We start from the raw sequence: 7,548 nt of genomic DNA on the forward strand, positions 1-7,548 counted from the left end.
GCTCCTGCTGGCCGGGCATTAATCTCTTTCCCATAGCTCACTACTATGGACCCTATCCCACCCTGAAGTCCACTCAACCTTTGTCGAGAAACACTTGCCTGCAAACTTTTGGCTCCTGTGTAATTAACCTCATTTGTCATCATTCCTTACTTCAAACTATATGCCAAAATTCTTAAGGTTTTTTCAAACGTACCATGCTATAACACACCTTCTTGCTTTTTCTTCTCTTCTCCTCTACCTTCTTTTAGCTTTTACCCATTAAAGGATGGGGTGGGTTAAAGGTTTAGCCCAGACAAATCTTGTACAGGAATTTAACCTTAGCTCAGACCACTGAGCAGCTCACAGACTAATTAGGTGGTGCTTCTCTTTGTGCATCTGACCGTACAACTGTAGTGTCAGAGGATTTTATCGAAGTCTCTAGAGTCATAAAGTCTCTTGACTTTATGGAGTCAAGCTAATGGAGCCTCTTTGAGGGTTAGGACTGTATCTGATTCAAATTTGGATGCCATCAAACTGTAGCACAGTATTTAGCATATAGGAAGTTGCAGTGAATATTGATGGTATGAGTGAATGAAATAAGTCAGAAAGGTGATTTATTAGTTTTTCATAGGTGATATTTCTTTTTCAAAGTCTGCTAGCTAGGACCCCCTGCTTAGGATTAGTGGACCCGGGAGGTCAAGTGAGATAGGAAGTAGGCAGGTGAACATTGGTTCAGGGAAAATCAGGGCAGAGGTGGAGACTGCTGACAACCTCTCCCCACTAGCAGAAAGCATCACTTTAGTGGCCAGAATATTTGTGTCCACTCTATTTAATGGCCCTTGTTCTTGGAAATTGCTGGATAAACATGATCAGGGTCTGTCTGTCTCTCCACTGCCGAGACTTCCTGCTGGCTCTGTCATCAAAAAGTTTCTTGGAGAGTTCACCGCAGTCCTCATAACTGTGGACGCATCCCATTGCTGCACCGCTGAGCCCACCACCAGCCACATGGGACGGAGCCTCCCGACGAGGGCCCGCTCCTCACCGATAGACCGTCTCTTTCCTGGAGCCTCATAGCATTTCCTTTCTTTCCAAATTCTTGGTAAGAAAGTGCCTGGCTCTTGTTTTCAGGTAGTGGCTCCACTTGGCAAGGAAAACTTAGTGTCTGTTCCTGGGCCTTTTCTCTGAAATCAGTGAGCCGACTGAGGGTTTCAAAACACCCCCAAGGCCACATGGTAAAGGTGACTCTTCAGATATGTTTCAAGTCCCTGGCTTTTGATGCCTTTTATCTTCTTCTCCAAAGTAAGTCAGACTTTAGACAGAGCTTTGAGGGCTTGCAGTAAGAGTGAGGATGGGAGTGAGCCGGGACACTCTGACAAGCAGCTCGCAGAGTGCTTTTCTGTCCCCCACCACCCGTGCTGGGGCCCCTCTTCTCTCCATGGGAGGATGGATTCTCATGTTGAGCTGTCCACGTCTACAAGACCTTCTCCTGCAAACCGAGTGCTTTGTGTGCACCCCTCCCCCTCCCCCTGCCTTCCCTCCGAAGGACCCCAGGACCAGGGAACAGGATGACACGGATTCACTCTCCCTTTTGGCCTGTGCTTTACACAACAGAGGTGCCCCCCTTTCCTCTTGTGAACGAGGTCTCTGGGCTCAAGGGTGACACTCATCAGAGGGGGCGGAATATTCTAGAAAATCTAGTCGCCTTTTATCATGTTGGCAGTGGACTATTGCCCATTGCTTGCATCCTCTCCCTGTTTTCCTTTGGGGAACCATCCCTTGCATATTTCCTGATAATTCTGCACGACTCGTAAGCAAACCCTCTCACCAAATAGCTCCTTCAAGGTCATGCTCCCCTTGAAGCTTCCTTCTGGGGACTCAGAATGGTCATCCCACTTGCTGCTAGGAACTTCCTCTCCTCCTCCACATGGCTGGTGCTCAGACACTACGTGTGGCTTTTTTTTTTTTGGCTGCACTGCGTGGCTTGCAGGATCTAGTTCCCTGACCGGGAATTGAACCTGTGCCCCTTGTGTTAGGAGTGCAGAGTCTCAGCCACTGGACTGCTGGGGAAGTCCCTATTCCTGGCTTTCATTAGTCCACACACACGTTTTGGGGATGGCAGCACTTCTGCCGTTTACTTTTTGTGGGCAAACTGTGCTGCTGTGAGGATGTGTTGTTTCATCCAAGAAAAATGACCAGATGGATTGAACCTAATTTTTATGAACAAAAATTTAAACACTTTACACGTTCATAGAACTTTGAATATAACAAATTAAACAGAACATAGAAGAAACACATTTATTTAACCTGGTTTTTACAAATCAGGATAGTTGTTTTGCAAATCAGTCACTGGTCAGAGTTGCAAAGTTATGCACCTAACAAGTGGGTTGGTTCAGAGAGCTTCAGCTGGAATTTCCTTTGTACTTTCCAAACTTCTTTCTTTTACCAGCAGCAGTCGACCTTTCTTGCCTTTGAAAATATTTACCCTCTCGTAGGCTCCTGCGTTGGAGAAGGCGATGGCACCCTACTCCAGTACTCTTGCCTGGAAAATCCCATGGATGGAGGAGCCTGGTGGGCTGCAGTCCATGGGGTCGCGAAGAGGCGGACACTACTGAAGCGACTTAGCAGCAGCAGCAGGCTCCTGCATGGTGCCAGATCATCAGGTGCGTCTGAGTCTTTTTGATGGGAAGGGTGGTGATGGTGAGTGAGACAGAGGCAGCTTTGCAAAGTTTTCAGGGAGGCGCAGGTGACCCACAAACTCTTGTCTCTGTCTGACATGCTTCCTCCAATGTTGGCTCAATGATTGAATGAGTGAATGAAGGAGAACAAGGCCAAGGTGACAAAGTAGGGACAGATCTTCCTGGAGTTCTCAAGTTTACCACAAGTTTCCTTTGTACAAATTCTACAGATGGTAACGGCTTTCATCTGTCACCCTGATGACCTCATTCAAATGATAAACCTTGGGAAGAATGCTAGGAAAACTATCCAAGTACCATGTTGTCAGATTTCTTTGGGGAAATGTATTGAGCCAAACTTTTTACTTTATTTCATTGAAAAACCAGGTAGTTAAGTGCTGGGTTTTTACATTTTTCCTGTAAAAGTTGGTTTGCTTCTACCTTTTCTAAAGAACTAAGCACACCCTAGGAAAAAGGGGTGTGTGACTGCGTGGTGTCTAATATTAGGAACGCTTACTCGATATTATTATAGAGTAAACATCAAATCCCGGTGTGCAGTGTTTCGGGCTCCCTTGCTGCCCTCTGCGTTCTAGTTTATGTTACTCCTGTCTTTTCTAAGGAAATCATTCCCATTATCCTCGTCCCTGCCATTCAAGTTGCTTTTCTTTGACATCAAAGACTCCTCTGTGATTTCCTTTCTTGGCTCAGCTGCTCACAGGGAAGAATGCGGACTCAGCAGCAGTGAAATCTCAAGTCATTAAGTATTATAAATTCCCCTTTGGACATATACAGTGACTTTCAACAAGTACTCCATTTCCTGTACCTTTGTAAGAGAAAGGGAAATTAAAAAAAAAAAAAAAAGCATTACAACTTTCCAAATAATTAGGTCATCCAACCATAATCTAAATGTTTACCTTTGCATGATTCCAGCAGCAACACGCACAGATCCAGGTGATGTTTTGGAGTAAAACTGAATAAACGATATGTCAGGGTAAAAATAAATATTTTAAATCGCTATTGTGCTATCGGATTAAACGCCCTACATCCTTAGTTAGATAAGACAGAGGTGGGAGCCCGTGATGTGCAGTCATTTGGACTATCTCCAGCTACCTCCACGGGGTTCTGTTGGGTGTTTAATGATGTTCTCTAGGTTTTTAGAAAATATGCGATCTGTTGCAATGTGACCCAGCTCCTGAGTCAGCCCCTACTGATCATTAGCATAGCGACTTAATCCTCTGCAGGGTCTACACTGTCCAGACATTCTCTTAGAAACAATATCACAGAATGTTTCTTTGACAGGAAAAGTGAAAATAGAGAGTCGTGAAAAGAAACTTAATTGTACTGTAGGTGACCATGTTCATGGAGTGATTTAATGAACAATTAACTTCTAAACAGAAAGGCTGGATGGGGTCTTTTCCTTGGTCCAGTGTCTCTGGCCTGGACCAAAGACTGGGAATTCCTCCTGTATTTTAGTTTAATCATCAACACCAGCTTAACGTGGACAAGGGCTTATTCCAATGGGCTTTATATACATTATCATATTTACCTTGTAGCCCAGTTAAGGCCTTTGTCTTACATGCTCGGATGCCCTTTCTGCTCTGTGAACTTTTCCTGGATTGTAATTATATATATATATATATATGTGCACTTGTGAAATTAGTTGATTGCTGTCTCTTTCCGCTACAGGTTGATAGGGAGATCCAGACAGGCAGAAATTAGTCTGCATTAAAATTAACAATTGGGGAGGGAGACAGATAAATTAGGAATATGATATTAACAGATATATACTACTATGCATAAACTATATAAACAAAAGAACGCACTTATACCACACTGAGCTGTATTCAATATCTTGTAAAACTGAAAGTGAAGTCACTCAGTTGTGTCCGATTCTTTGTGACCCCAAGGACTGTAGCCCACCAGTCTCCTCTGAAATGGGATTCTCCAGGCAAGAGTACTGGAGTAGGTGGCCATTTCCTTCTCCAGGGGATCTTCCCAACCCAGGGATCAAACCCAGATCTCCCACATTGCAGGCAGATGCTTTACCATCTGAGCCCCCAGAGAAGCCCTCCAATATCTTGTAATAACTTATAATGGAAAAGAATCTGAAGCTGTCTACCTGAAACTAACACAATATTGTAAATCAACTGTAGTTCAATAACAACAAAAAATTAGCATTTGATTGTGTGTAGGGTCCACAAAAATCCAGGTATTCAGTAGTTGTTTAAATGGAAAGTTAGAAATAAGGATGTTGATTCCAAGCGACTAAACTGTGCTTCTGAATAAACAGATATACAGAGAGATCTCCTGAACAGACCTGTAGATGACTGATGACGGATGGGTATTGCATGGATGGGTACTTGCTTGAAACTAGGAGTCAAGTGCAGTTCTCAGTATCCATGAGAGGTGCTCAGTGAACGTCTATGAATGAATGGATGTCAGTACTCACAATAGCGCGGTGCCTTAAGAGACATTCCAACTGTGTAGATGAGGACACCGAGGCCTACAGAGGCAAACTGGTTCTGTGCTCAGCAGTGGGCCTGGCGCCAAAGCCAAGACTGCAGGGAGGGCTGTATGGGCTTGGCCACCATACAAACTGCCTTCAGCCCTCCTGAGTTTTGACCTGTGCCATCTTTTCAGGTCCAGAGCCAACGATGCTGATTGAAGAAGCTCAAGACTATTATGGGTGCGTTAATTTGGTATTTCCTTGAACTTATTTACAGAGCAGAAACAGACTCACAGACTTAAAGCCCAAACTTCTGGTTGCCAGGAGTGGTGGGGGTGTCGGTGGGAGGATGAGGGGAAGGTCTACTTAGTTGGGGATGGACAGGTACACACACTGTATTTAAAATGGATCATCTAGAAGGACCTAGTGTGTAACACCGGGGACTCTACTCAGTGTTACTCGGCAGCCTGCACGGGAGGGCGGTCTGGGGGAGAACGGATGCACGTATATGCACGGCTGAATCGCTTTGCTGTGCGCTTGAATCACAGCACTGTTAACCGGCTATACTCCAGTACAGAATAAAAAGTTGAAAAAGTTGGCATTTGTTTAGTGTGGCAAGATTCCCCAGATGATGCTTGAGAGGGCTTTGCATGACAGATGCATGAATTTTTTTTTTACTGATATAATTATTTTAATTTGAACTAGAGAAAATATAATTGGAATATAACTCAACCATATTGCTGGAACATGAAACCAGTTTTTTACTGGTTATTATTGTGCAGGAAGGAAATAAATTATTTAAATTTTCAAACGAATCAGAGAAAAGACTTAGGTAACTGACGATAGAGCTTGCATAGACGAGGTAAATGTCGCAAAGCGTTGGAAACACTCCCTAACATTGTGCAAGTTTCACCCTAAGTGGATCTGTTCGTCTCCTCAAAATTTCATCTAACCTACTTCAGGCGATGTTGAAAGTCTTCTCATGGCAAAAAAAGGACACACCTTCTCGAGTGGGAAAAACCACTGCTTTATCTGTCTGCCAATAAGAAGGCTCATTCTTCTGTCCCATGGGGAAGCCCTAGGCTTTCCCAGGGAAGAGTTTGCTTTGACAGGTTCTATTTGCAAACCATCCCCCCAAACAAAGCAACCCTTTGCTATCTTTCTTGCTTCCTTTTCAAAAGTTCTTGCTGCCCCAAAATGGGAAGATCAAGGGGAATTCCTCTTCGTGACCCCAGGGACTGTAGCCCACAAGGCTCCTCTGTCCATGGAATTCTCCAGGCAAGAATGCAGGAGCAGGTTGCCATTTCCTTCTCCAGGGGATCTTCCTGCTCTGGGAATCGAGCCCGTGTCTCCTGTGTCGCCCGCATTGGCAGGGGGATTCTTCACCACTGAGCCACCAAGGAAGCCTCTTTGCAGAGCTGAGGGCCAGGCCTGGGAAGAGGTCCCTTACAATCTTATTAAAAATTAATAAGCATTTCAGGAGCAGGGACTTCTTTTATGAATATTGAAACATTGAAACATTTCCCAGCCAAGATGGATGCAAATTATGTATCTTTGTACTCAAAAAAATGCTAATTGGTTGAGGAATGAGAGAATCGTTCTCCCATTATTTTCCTCCAGTGTAGCAAAACACCAATAAAAGTCATGCTTTTCCAATGACAATGTATTCTTTAAAGACTTGAATACAGAGTGGACATCTGGGCTTAGTGCAGGCTGCTTCTTTGAATTTTTAAATTGGAATGTGAAATTTGGAAAGTCAAGAGATTAAGCAGGTGCTCAAGAATATCTGTTGATATTTTTACTGGCTTTAATAGTGACCTTTCAAAATTCATGTGTACCCTGAACCTGTGCATGTGACATCATTTGGAGATAGGGCTGTTGCTGATGTCATCAAGTTAAGATGGGGTCGCAGTCAAGCAGGATGAGTCCTAAATTCAGGATGACCGATATCCTTGTGAAGAAGACAGAAGTTTGGACAGAAGACCACAGACATAGGGGGGCTTTATGTCATGACAGTGGTACTAGCGATGGCAGATAAGAGCGATGTGTCTACCAGATAAAGAACTTCAAGTGTTTCCATAACATTAGGCTGTGCTGTGCTGTGTTCAGTCACGTCAGACTCTTTGTGACCCCACGGTCCGCAGCCCTCCAGGCTCCTCTGTCGATGGGCTTCTCCAGGCAAGAATACTGGATAGGGTAGCCATTCCCTTTTCCAGGGGATCTTTCCGACTCAGGGATCAAACCTATGTCTCGTGCATCTCCAGTATTACAAGTGGATTCTTTACCATCTGAGCTACCAGGGAAGCCCTGCTGCTGCTAAGTCACTTCAGTCGTGTCCGACTCTGTGTGACCCCATAGACGGCAGCCCATCAGGCTTCCCCGTCCCTGGGAATCTCCAAGTAAGAACACTGGAGTGGGGTGCCACTTCCTTCTCCAATGCATGAAAGTGAA

General features: G+C 44.5%; 1 long non-coding RNA gene across 1 annotated transcript; it reads left to right on the top strand.

Moving 5' to 3' along the window:
* The first annotated feature begins 1,936 nt into the window (after positions 1-1,936).
* Positions 1,937-5,694, top strand: LOC147374883 (uncharacterized). The gene is made up of 2 exons (XR_015161481.1): positions 1,937-2,639; positions 5,292-5,694. It is a non-coding gene; the product is annotated as an uncharacterized LOC147374883 (long non-coding RNA).
* The last annotated feature ends 1,854 nt before the right edge of the window (positions 5,695-7,548 follow it).

The sequence above is a fragment of the Bos grunniens genome, chromosome 3, assembly GCF_055505025.1.
Source record: "Bos grunniens cultivar Pamir isolate PY7600 chromosome 3, Bosgru_T2T1.0, whole genome shotgun sequence".
Lineage (NCBI taxonomy): Eukaryota > Metazoa > Chordata > Mammalia > Artiodactyla > Bovidae > Bos > Bos grunniens.